The 12,300-nt window shown below is 38.2% G+C and overlaps 1 pseudogene; it reads right to left on the reverse strand.

The window, feature by feature from the left end:
* Positions 1-3,250: 3,250 nt before the first annotated feature.
* Positions 3,251-5,955, reverse strand: LOC149191025 (uncharacterized; annotated as a pseudogene).
* Between the last annotated feature and the right edge of the window lie 6,345 nt (positions 5,956-12,300).

Consider the following 12,300-nt stretch of genomic DNA (forward strand, 5'->3'; position numbering starts at 1 on the left):
ACAAAATGATTCTGTATATTTGATTTTTCAAGGATACTAACATACATGTGGATAATTTCCTGTAATAAAGCAGAAGTATTTTTGCCTTATATGAAAGCATAATTTACAAATATTCTAATGTCTAAATGCATGCAATAATTTTACAGGTTGTTGCATCTATGGCAAAAAGAAGTTATACTACTCGTACAAGGAAAAGTGGCAGGAGAGTGACAAGGGTTGCGTAACTGCGATGCATATCGTCTGATGAGGACAAGATAGCTGATGTCAATTCCAACAATTCACCAGGGAACATTGTTGAGGATGACCATGTGACGGCAGCTGATGTTAACACACCATCAGCCACAGAACCACCATCAACAACAGTCCAAGGGGCAAGTTCAACTAAAAAGATCAGTGTTATAAGAGGATGGACAAAAGAACAAATGTTAGTTGCAATTGACGACATAGAGTTTAATGGATACTCAGTTCGGGGATCTGCAAAAAAACATGGTATTCCTCCCTCATCAATACATTATTGGATAAATGGATTGACTCATACAAAACATAAAGGGCCTCTTACAGTTATGACTGAGGAGGAGGAGGTCGAGGTGGTTGAGTGGTGTAAAGAGATGGCCCAATTGGGACATGGGCTAGAGTTGATACAACTCAAATCAACAGTTGCTCAAATCTGTCAAGGGAGGCCAAACCCATTCAAACATGGGTTTCCTGGTAAATCATGGTGGTTTGGGTTTAAAAAAAGGCATCCAGAACTTGTATTGCGTACTGTTGAGGGCCTTGACAGAGACAGAGCTTTAAATTTGCGCCCTGCAATTGTGCAAAAGTTCTATGACACACTTTCTAGTGCTTACGATAAACATTATTATGGAGCAGGCCATATATGGAACTGTGATGAAATAATTTTACAGGCAGGGAGGAATTGTGGCATGTGGGCAACTGCCAAGAGAGGGAGCCAAAATGTGCCAAAGATTTTTCCTAAGAGTAGGGAGTGGATAACTATTTTATGTTGTGTTAATGCAATTGGTACTTCAATCCCAGGATTTTATCTATTCAAAGGTAAAAATCAACTGAAAAACTATATACAGAACTGTGAACCAAGTGCATGCATGGATACACATTCCCATGCATGGATGACTAAAGAATTGTTTCTAAGTTGGCTTTTTCACTTTGCTGCATCGGTACTAGGTGGCATCTTGCCTAATAACAGACACCTATTGATATTAGATGGCCATGGGAGCCACATGGCTATACAAAAAATTGAGGAAGCAAACAATTTAGGCATCGACCTATTGACATTGCCCACTCATACCACTCATAGACTGCAACCCCTTGATGTTAGTGTGTTTGGCCCTTTCAAGAACTATTTCAGGTCGGAGCGCGCTACATGGATGGCAAAGAATCCAGGGGTTGAGGTGAAAAGGTTCAAGCTAGCAGAGCTTGCAAGTAAAGATTTTAAAATGGATTTGACACCATCAAATATCAAGGCTGGCTTTAGGAGGATAGGAATCTAGCCACTCAACTATGATGCTCTTATGCATTATATTGGTTGTAGCCAAGCGTTTCATGTGGATGGTCAGGAAGAAGGGAATGCCCAAACAAGTGTCGAAGTGCAAGAAGTAGATGACCAAGATGATGTTGTTGCAACTGGTAATATGATTTCCCTATCTTAAGGACACTTATATGCTAAATATGATGAAACAAACACAATATAACCATGAACAAATTCGTAGTAACATGGAGATCGTTCCACCAACTCAAGAACATGAAACTCCTATTGCTGGTATTGTTAATGACATTGTTGAACATGCAGTTGACAATGACCAATTGACATTGTTAAGCCAAGTAACCCCACCTTCATGGCTAGTAGAAGCAATGATCAATATGAATGCACATAGTGTCTCAGCAACCAATTAAGAAAGCATGAACATGCCCTCACAACCAAAAGAATTGAACAGTGAAATTGTTCATTTTTTTGTGGACAATAGATCAATGGAAGAAGATGAAGGACATAATGAGGCATCAAATGAAGATAATGATATAGTTCAATCAGTGCCATCAGATACTTAAAGGGAAGTACCAAGCAATGACATGCAGGTGGGAGAGGTGGAGAAGACACTTGGCCGGTTCCTAAAGCTACCAGTAGAGAGAGTATCAATGAAAAAAAAGCAAGGTGCATCGGGTAGTCTTCGTCTGGGCCGAAGCTCACAATTACTCACTTCAGAGGACTATATAAACCTGTTAGTTGAGTTTGAAAAAAAGAAATTTGAAATGCAAGAATTAAAACAGAAAAAGAAGGATCTAGTCAAAGAGAAGAAGGCAGCAAGGATTGTTGCAGCGCAACGTCGAGCAGATAAAAGGATTGAAAGAGATAAAGCAAGGCAAGTTAAGGACCAACAAAAAAAATGGCAAGACAGGAAAAGGAAAAACCTAAGGCACAACAAATGCTTGAAAAGGAATAAGGGATGATCAATGATACAAGAATAGCTGATGAAACCAAGATTATTTCAAACTCATTGGACTCCATTGCAGATAATACACCATTATTCCAAGATCTCATAAACATTCAAGTGCCTCACTATCAAATTGAGGGTTTACCCACTTTCCTTGTTCCTACCAGATTTGGTGTCAATTCTATGTATGCTCATTACACACCTCCACTTAATGCAGGGGTCAGTAGTGCAAATGTGAGGTATGGGTACTCAATACCTCCATGGTTGGAAGCTGCAAATTGGAATCAATCATATGGCAGCAATCAACCATTTCCTAGTCAACCCTTGGCTGGTAGGCCAACCTACCTGGCTCAAGAAGGTAACTCGGGGAGTTTTGGCACTCAAGATTCTCAGGGCCATTAGAATAGGGGTGTCATATGTTTTTGGTTCTAACCACATTATGATGTGGATTTTGGATGGATTGTATCTTTTTCTTGTCAAAGAAACATTTTGGCTTACAACCTAGGTTATTTTATTTCATAATGTGTGAAACATTGTAGCCAAAATCCATTTTAGAAGGAACATATATAGTCTATTATAATGTAGAAATCTTACAAGATTCTTAGGGACATAAAGAATAGAGTTTAAGAATTCTCAAGGAATTATGCATACTTTTAGGATATGCAATGTATCGTTAAATTCACTAAACCTATGATCGTTTGAATGTCCTTCATGCAATTACCAAATTAATGAAATTAAATGAATCAGTCATGAGAACTAAGGTATATCTTATGTACATTGTATAAAACAACTTTTCAATTTGACTAGCCTTTGTTATTTTGAATCTTATTCCCCCGGTGTCTTGGCAACGAATTTTCATATACCCTTGCAATAATGTTTATGTCTTTAGTGACAAACGCTCTGCGTCTTTGGTGACCAGTGCTCTTTTTATTAGCAAATCTATATTGAAATCTTCCACAAATAAGCAGATGTCAAGAAATGGATCTTTCACTACCTCAGGATAGAAGATAGTTAGAAACTTAAAGGTGAGATAACATTCCATTTGTTTTTCTCTGCCATCTCTATACGATAAGCTTTCTGTATGTCTTCCTTGCAAGGTATAAATGTTGCTGGCATAATGAAAAGTTTTGGAATTCTACCATATTCTCTACTATCTTGTTCGATTTGACTAGAATCCATTTGTTCCTCTGTGTCACTTGTCTTATTGTACATTTTATTTTTGATAAAATGCACTGCTTCTGCAAAGGGAAGGCATCTTATAGAAAAGGCTTTTGTTTTCATTCTACACCCTTTACACACATCTCTTTTCCTTTTAGTGATAAACACCCTCACTTATTTTTCCTTGTTTATATCCATTGGCAAACGTCGTTTAGGCGGATTTCTGTCGAAGACATTGCCTATATAAATTTATAAATTGGACTTGCAGGTCTACACATGAGGAACAACTTTTTTCTCTTTTTGCAAAAATTTAACTGGACAAAGAGGCCTAGACATAGGAATTGCGGGGAGAGAAATAGCATAAATTTAATAGGCAAGGAGGAATTTCTAGTCCTCTTATGCATCAATCAAGTTTTTGTTGGATCTATCTCTAATCTTATGTCTGCGACCAACATAGAATTGATATCCTAAGGAAGGTCGAAGTCGCTAGAAGCATCTTGTGAGTATTGATCTATCTAAGGAGGTTTCATCCAGCATAGTCTTGAACTTTCTAAGGAAGGTCAAATACATACAAAAGTCAGAGGTTTATGCGTTGTGCAGTAGTAGCAAAGGACTGAGATTTGACTAGAGGGCCAGAGATCTAAATTCGTTGTTGTTCAGTGATAAGTTTAGACATATTTGTGCATAAATCTTCAATCCCTAACCCGAAGCTACACAAAGACAGTGAGATGCATACTACTGAAGAAACATATTCTGTATTTATCTTTTGTCAAGGAGTTTATGGTTTTATATTTTCAATTTGGGTATCGTTGGGCTCCAGTTTTGCAGGTCATTGTTTTCTCTAAGGATCTTAGGTATCCTTTTGGTGCTTTGTTGGAGTTATATTCTCTACTACCCTATTAGGTCTTGTCCTAATTTAGACTTCATGAATTTTTAAAGCTCTAATTATATGAAGGTCCCTCATTCGGATCTGGAAGCCTGAAGCAACGTGGAACTTCTCCTTGTGAAATGTATGGGTTTAAGGCTTACATTTTTTATTAGATTCATATGGGTTTAAATATTTGAAGATCGATGTCATAAGTGTTTACACAGATCCTAATCAAACTCATTGAAGTTCTCTACTCGACACACTCATTTGATGAAATTTCTGATTTGGGTTAAGTATAATTTTGGTCTTCAAAATAAGGAATTGTGGCATGAACTAGGGAAAAAAAACTGAAGCAGAAAGCGAGGGATGGACACTGAACTTAAATCACATTACAGTGGTATGTCTTCGTTGATATAAACCCTCTAAATTTATTCACTTTCCTTTGGGCTATTTATTTGCCAAGGAAATCGTTGGAAGACAAACTTATATGTGCAGACTTCTCAACATATCCTGCAGCCTTGTTGTCAAGCTACTTTGTGGCCTTATACTCTGCAGCTCATGTTCACAAGTCAGCAACGAATAATCCCTCACAATAATCACTAAACAATGACCTCAAGCAAAGGTTAAGTAGATGTATTTGTGCATCTCCTTTGGTTACTGGAATCTCTGGAATTTCATAAGGACTGAACTATGACTGATCTGAAGTAAAATACAAAAAGGCCCTAACCAGTGATCTAATAGATAATTCAACCCTCCACTACAATATATGGCACTCATTTCAGAGGCTTGAGAAGGAAGTGGAGGCATGAGGAAGCGATGGAGGGTTTTGGTGGTCATGAGGGATGACATCAATTTCTAGGGTTTCCACTGTTGGTAGAGCGTTGGTATTGCTATTAGCTTTATCAATAGCAGAAGAAGAAGCCATGTCATCTTAACAAGCATTTGCAACAACAAATATAAGGGTACTGCTCTCTGAAAAAGAGGAAACTGCAGCTGCCTCTTTTTCTTTTCCATGGCTCAGCACAGAAAATCTCGAACCTCACTATGGGTTCTGCCTCTCCCTGAATACTCTCACGGCAGTAGCCATAGTGAAACATTGTAAGCCACTATGTAGGTAAACATGCAAACAGTGCTACTACAACCTGAATTTAGAGACCAAAGAAAGAACAAAACCCTAAATAGCTAAGTATGCATTTAAATCTAAATTCAGAGACCAAAGAAAGAACAAAATAAGTTAAATACACTAAACCCTAAACCCCTAACTTACAAAGCCCTAAACCCCTAACCTGCGAAACCCTAAACCCTCAAAACCTACCATGCAAAGTTAACAAAAATTCTAATAAGGTGTTTTGTGTTGAAAAACACATACAAATAGCTGGTAGGATTAAAATCCTACCGGATAGAAGCCATGGATGGTCGCCACACCTTCGCCAGACCTTCTCCGGAGCTCGCCACACCTGCAACGAGTTGGAAATTAGCCATTAGACAACAAAAAAATTAAAAAAACCAACAAAAAACAGAAAAACCTGCAATTACCTTTTAAAAAAACCTTCGACCTCGAACTTGCTAAAACTGCAACTGGCTCCTCCCCAAAAAACAAAAACCGCAAATTAAACCACCACCAAAGAAACCCTAAATCATTGGCGGTCCAAAATGACCAACAAATCAAGGCGGAAAACCACAAGAAAGCCATAAACCCTGTTCCAACCATGGACGCGTAACCTCGAACAATCGCGAACATCAGCTCTTGGTTAGCGGATGAAGCGCGCAGGTTCTAGGGCCGTCCTGTGCCATCTTTGGCAGAGGGCTTCGTCCAACAACCAAACCCGAACAAAAAAACAAACAACAAATAACACATCGCACAAATGACACGGAATCAACCCTAAACACAGCGCAGAATGGTGTTTTAACCCCTTGACACGGTGCCCAACATGTGGACCTCCACGACGGACAACTGTCATACTAATTTCATGCGATTCAGGTGGCGGCAGGCAAGGTGGCGGGGAGGGCGCACAGGTAATGGCATCCCTCCCCTATAATATATATGGATTCGGTGCCTTAGCAATGCCAACAAATCTTTAATAGATTTTAGACAAAATAGACTAAAAAACAAAAAAATGAGCCAAAATGTAGAATAATAAGACTACTTGAAATGTTTTAACCATAATACTTTTTTTATTGCTTTATATAATATATACATAGTTTTTTTTTTAAACTATATATAATATATACATACTTTACTTAACATGGGCGTTGAAAGATTTTATTTATTGACCACATTATCCCATAAAAATGTTTTTTTTGTTATTAATATATTTTTTTTGCATGTTAAATTGTATTGCATCATAAATTTAGATTACATCATATCATCATCACCAATTAGCTCAGTACACGAAACTACATTTACTACATTCCTGGGATCATATCCCAGGATTGGACATGGATTTTTCCTTTTTTAATTTTCTTTTATGGATGCCAATCCATCCTATTGAATTACCAATGGTTGTAGATAAAATATTGACATTATTTATTGGAACAGTTCCATTTCCAAGGGTTTTGTCATATTGGTCATTTCCTTATCACTATCTGATTGATTTGACTTGTGGGTGCGTTTTTTCCCACTCATTGTAGAAGCCACAATTATGGTTGAGTTTCTTTCCTTTTCATTTGAAGGATGAATCTCTTCCTTTGAAGGATTAGCTGGTGCCCTCCAAGGCTGCGCTAGGTTGAAGGAGTTGATTTGGTGATATCATTTGTTGCTGAGGGTTATCTTGATTTTTCCCTGAAGTATTCTTGGATCCTTTGGCTCCCTTTGGATCTTGCCATCCATGGCTCACTTTTTCCGTAGCCCCGGGGGGAAAGGGGAATACACTTAGAAGATGTTCGGGTTGTTCACAAGTCCTATAACAGAAAGAAATATTTTCATAATCCAGCTGTTGCAAGGAAACCTTACCCCCACTTGAGTAAGATTTTATCTGGAAACCCTTTACTGAGATGCAATTCAACACATATGTGAGTAAAAGTGAGAATTCCTTTTGAAAGCCTTTCATTATCAATTTTGATGAAGCAACCTATTAATTTCTCACGTCCTCTAATATGTTCGGATATGTCAAATGGATGGTAAGTTGGGAAGCCTTACCCAAATCGGAGTTGCCAGAGACTTCATAGCAAGAGGATTGAATTCTGGAAACCATGGTTGCATTATGTTGTAATGTTTCTAGAAGGAAGTTATTGGTTGCAAAATTGCGCCAAAACCAACTCAACCAATCTTTAGGTTCTAGCTGACCATTGAACTAGAGGGGGATCCTTCAATATTACGCAGATTTTTGTTGTTCATTGCCAATGGAAATCAACCTATGAAGCACATCGACCAGATCTAGGATTTGTTGTATAGGGTGGTTGCTGCGGGTTTCCAATCCTTGGTTAACAAATAAATCCCTCTCTTGCAGAGGCCTTATCAAATTGCCAACGTTCAGCTATGGTAGAATAACATAGCTTGAAAGAATTTGATGGAGGAATGGAGGAGAAATTAAATGATTAAATGTCATCCCTGAATTTCTAATATCTAATCAAGAGAAGAAGCGTGTAGAATAATTTCTATAGCTAACAAAAATACATCTAAGAATTGGTACAGAAGCACCAATTTATTGATTCGGAGGGATCAATAGTGACATACAGTCGCCTTGATCTACTCAATAAAGAACATAACACTGTGGTAGGCTGTCAAGGAGGTTGATAATCAACCTAGCCTTGCATAATGTCCTATACAACCTTAAATGTATGCAAGAAAAATATATGTATCACTAGAAAAAACATACATGAGAAACAAATTCTATCATTAACTGGCGTCAGAAACCTTTGATTGAAAATTTTGTAGTAGATGTATTTACAAAAATGTCAGGGTTTTGGCATCAAAAGACAACCCTTGTTCATTGCATTTGAAACAATATATAGAGAATTATTGTCCTGAAGCTATTGCAAGCTTTCAGGAATACAAATCTTAAGAATGCACTATTAATAAATAATATCTAATTTGTTATAAAATTCATGGAAACAAAATAAAAAAAAGACTACAGTTAAAACTAAATCTAACAAGCTCGACAAGCTAGGATATTTTTAGAAATGTTGGAATTGATTCTTCATAATTTACCACATGATGGGTGAATGTAAAAATAATTGCCTTGATGCTTGGAAGTAGCCTATTGGACTGTTAGAGATATGGATTTGATAGATTGATGATTGATTGCATTGGAATTATGAATCTGCTTTACTTGACTGTTGACATTCCTCCTTCAAATATGGCAGATACCCTTCAAACAAGCAAGCCTTGTCACATGTTCCCCAACTATCCCTTTGAATTATCTATTGCTTCCTGAAGATGTTCATTGACTCTCTGGAAATAATCCTCAATCTTCTCATCCTTCTGTTGGAAATAATAATGAGAGGGGGGGGGGGGGTGAATTAGTATTATTAAGTCAAATATTTTTATTTCACACCCAGATCATATACGCTACTTCGGTTAGAGAAAACCACGTATATACGCAACTTTAGATAAGAAAACTAGCATATACCATGCAAACTTATAATTTAATGTATTCTATAGATGTTGATCATTAATCTGTGCATTAGAGTCATATAAACAGTAACCAGGAACAGTAAAAACAGAGCAGAAGACAATCACACATAAGAACACAAGATATAAGGTGGAAACCCAATGTGGGTGAAAACCACCTGCTGCAATTCGTCTCTATCTTCTTTTAATTAGAAACTTCTTTTTACAATGATTATGTACTAGTGAAAACTTATACCAGTACATAGGTTGTAACCTGCAGAGAGCTACAACTCTCTCTCGTTCTCCAGCTTCTCCTAGAAGGGAGCTACAACCCCCTTTAGCTCTTGTACTAGCTGAGATACTAGTACATAAGTGTTGAGCGACAGAAGGCTACAACCTTCTCTTTTCTTCCAGGGACCACGTTTCATCAATTTTCAGACTAGATCCATGAATGTCAAACAAACATCAAGTATATGTGCATCAACCAATCTCCTTTCTACAACCAATAACTTCTCAGAATGCTGTAACCAGAAAAAAATACTAGTAACTAGACACCAATGCTGAACCCAGAACACTATAGTAATCCACAGAAGCAACTAAAACATATTTCAAGAGACGTACGCTACTTCACTATGTATAAACCTGTGTACATACGCAGCTGAATCAAGGTCAACCAGCGTATATGCTTTCTTCTCTTACTGAACCTACGTGTATATGCGCCTTTGTAGAGCCGAACCTGCGTATAGATCTATAAAAGACAATTCACCCTTTACACTTAAACAGACTTCAGTTATACTTAGATTATCAGATTTATAGATCTAATTATGCGCCGATTATAACAGATCAAATCACAAAAAGATATTACTATTCAAGCCTTGAGATCTCGACCCATCAATAGAACTTATCTATCTTGTAATGCTCAGGTTCCTCCTTGATTCAGATCCAGCCACACAAACCAATCACTTGCACATCTTCAGATATTCAATACATCAGATGATCCTTGCCTAATGATCTCCTTCCTCTTTTATAGTCTTAGGCCTTTCACAATACCACGGTCCAAAACCATAACAAACCAATACCATGGACCCAATACTTGGAATCAACACATCTGACGAGATACTATGGTCCAAAACCATAGGTTCAAATACCAAGGACTAAATACCACGGACCAAACATAAGTTCTCCCACATGTACGCACTTTTCCTTGTGTGAAAGTGCGTGTATACGCATACGCGACTTTGGAACGTCTAACCCGTGTGTATACGCGGCTTGATCACGATGAACCTGCGTATATATATTTTTCCTTCATTCTGAGAGCCTGAACTGAGATCTGTTACCAGAGTGAGTTGCCATCAAGGACAACACCTATGCCACACCTGTGCCATAGTGCCAATCCTGTGTCATAATGCCAAGAACCTCCTCCTTTGGACTTGATGGCAACCTCAAAGTCATTCTCCCCCTTTGTCATCAAGCGCAAAGGGTTATGCTCCCCCTGAGTACATGTTGGAATCTCTGCTCTGCTGTGCTGACCATGCTCCCCCTGAATGTAGGGAAGATCTGCAAAACGATGTTCTTCAAGAACCATGACTTAGACATCATATAAGACCTTCCTATCACCAAAAGACTCTATACAAACATCCATCACCCAACCAAGTGGGGATCATCCACCCAAACAAGTGGGGATACATCGGAAGTTTACATGTGACAACCAAGTACATTACATCATTCATCGAGGCATAGTGGGGAAACCAAAATAGGTCGTTACATGACCTTGACACTAAAATACATACATGACATAGAGACGAAAAATTTAGAGCAAGACTATGAAAGTCACCAATAACAAATATCAACAGCATCATTATTTAGATCAACAACCATGTTCTCCTTCTGCACCCCTTCTACAGTTGATCCACTTGAACCCAAAACAGCTTGTGTACTTGAACCAAGAGCTTATAATGTATTGCCAACAATGCATTATTAGAAGATTATCTGCTCCCCCTGAACCTGTGCCATATGGTCTCTCGTCAGACCCGTATCAGATTCTCTTCAACCACAGTCTATCCCCACTGATTTCTACCATATATGCGATTGTATCTGCATAAATCGACGTATGTACGCGGATCCTCCTCATGCAACTCGCGTACAACCACATTTCTCTGAAACAGACAGGTTTCAACAGTAAGATGATGCATCAACTACCCCTAGCTTCTGTCTGAGGTATTCAAATGTCTCCCTGGGCAGTGGTTTGGTGAGAATATCAGCAACTTGTTCCTTAGAGGGAACATACTCCAACTTGACCTTTTGTTCAAGCACTTGTTCTCGAAGAAAATGGTATTTGATAGGTATGTGCTTGGTCTTTGAATGCATGATAGGATTCTTTGAAATGTTGATTGCACTTGTATTATCACAAAAAATGGAAATAGGTGGAGTACAAGTGATTTGAAGATCTTGCAATGTTTGCATCATCCAAAGGAGTTGTGTGCAGCAAGATGCAACAACTACATACTCTGCTTCAGCTGTAGATAAGGCAATGGAACTTTGTTTCTTGCTGAACCATGATACTAATCTAGGACCCATGAAGAATGCACCACCACTAGTGCTTTTCTTTTCATCCATGCTACTTGCCCAATCTGCATCTGTATATGCATGAAGTTTCATATCTGTATCTCTAGGATACCATAAACCATAGTTTTGAGTCCCTTGAAGGTATTTGAAAATTATCTTGACTGCCTGAAGATTAGTTTCCTTTGGATTTTCCTGAAACCTTCCAACTATCCCTACTGCATGCATAATGTCTGGTCGGGTACCTGTTAGATAGAGTAGACTACCAACCATGGATCTATAGGTAGGTTGATGTACAACTGCTGATTCATCATTTGTGCTGAGACTGCATCCTGTAACCATAGGAGTACATACTGGTTTTGAATCCTCCATCCCATATTTCTTCAAGATCTGCTTGAGATACTTGGTTTGTGATAGAAAAATGTCGTCTTTGTTTTGTTGGACTTGTAAACCAAGAAAATATGTAAGCTCACCAAGCATGGACATTGCAAACTCCTTTTGCATTACCAAGGCAAAAATTTGACTCATGTCTTCTTCATTGCTGCCAAAGATGATATCATCAACATACACAACAAGTGTTAGCAACTTTTCATTGTCAATCTTTATATACAGTTTGCTATCTGTTGATCCTTTTGCAAAACCTTGTTGATGAAGGTACTCATCCAACCGAAAATACCAAGCCCTTGGAGCTTGTTTAAGACCATAGAGAGCCT

The sequence above is a fragment of the Pinus tabuliformis genome, chromosome 3_1 (assembly GCF_031772625.1).
Source record: "Pinus tabuliformis cultivar Carrire ecotype Pingquan chromosome 3_1, CPIR1, whole genome shotgun sequence".
Classification (NCBI taxonomy): domain Eukaryota; kingdom Viridiplantae; phylum Streptophyta; class Pinopsida; order Pinales; family Pinaceae; genus Pinus; species Pinus tabuliformis.